Source organism: Bison bison, unplaced genomic scaffold (assembly GCF_000754665.1).
Source record: "Bison bison bison isolate TAMUID 2011002044 unplaced genomic scaffold, Bison_UMD1.0 scf7180017864053, whole genome shotgun sequence".
Taxonomy (NCBI): domain Eukaryota; kingdom Metazoa; phylum Chordata; class Mammalia; order Artiodactyla; family Bovidae; genus Bison; species Bison bison.
The window spans coordinates 2,011,825-2,012,064 of record NW_011494625.1 but is presented as its reverse complement, the minus strand read 5'-3'; the positions used below and the strand labels follow the sequence as shown (position 1 = coordinate 2,012,064).

General features: G+C 70.0%; 1 protein-coding gene across 1 annotated transcript in view; it reads right to left on the bottom strand.

Moving 5' to 3' along the window:
• Positions 1–240, bottom strand: part of RREB1 (ras responsive element binding protein 1) — a 113,427-nt gene that overhangs the window by 8,330 nt on the left and 104,857 nt on the right. The gene's annotated exons all lie outside the window — the stretch shown is intronic.

Below are 240 nucleotides of genomic sequence, written 5' to 3'. Positions count from 1 at the left end.
GAAGGTCCGCTCGCAGGTCTGGCACTTGTACGGCCTCTCTCCTGGGGAACGGGGAGGGATTCAGGGCTGTGAGCCCGGCCGCCCGCGACCACTGCCCAGCTCCGCCCACGTACAGCCACGGCCCGAGGGGTAGCGTGGTGGGCCACTGAGACCCCGGTCCGCTCACAGGAGCCTCCTCTGTCCCAACCACAGCACAGGAGGGGGAGCAGGGCCGCACGGAGCTTCTCCTCAGCCTCGGTC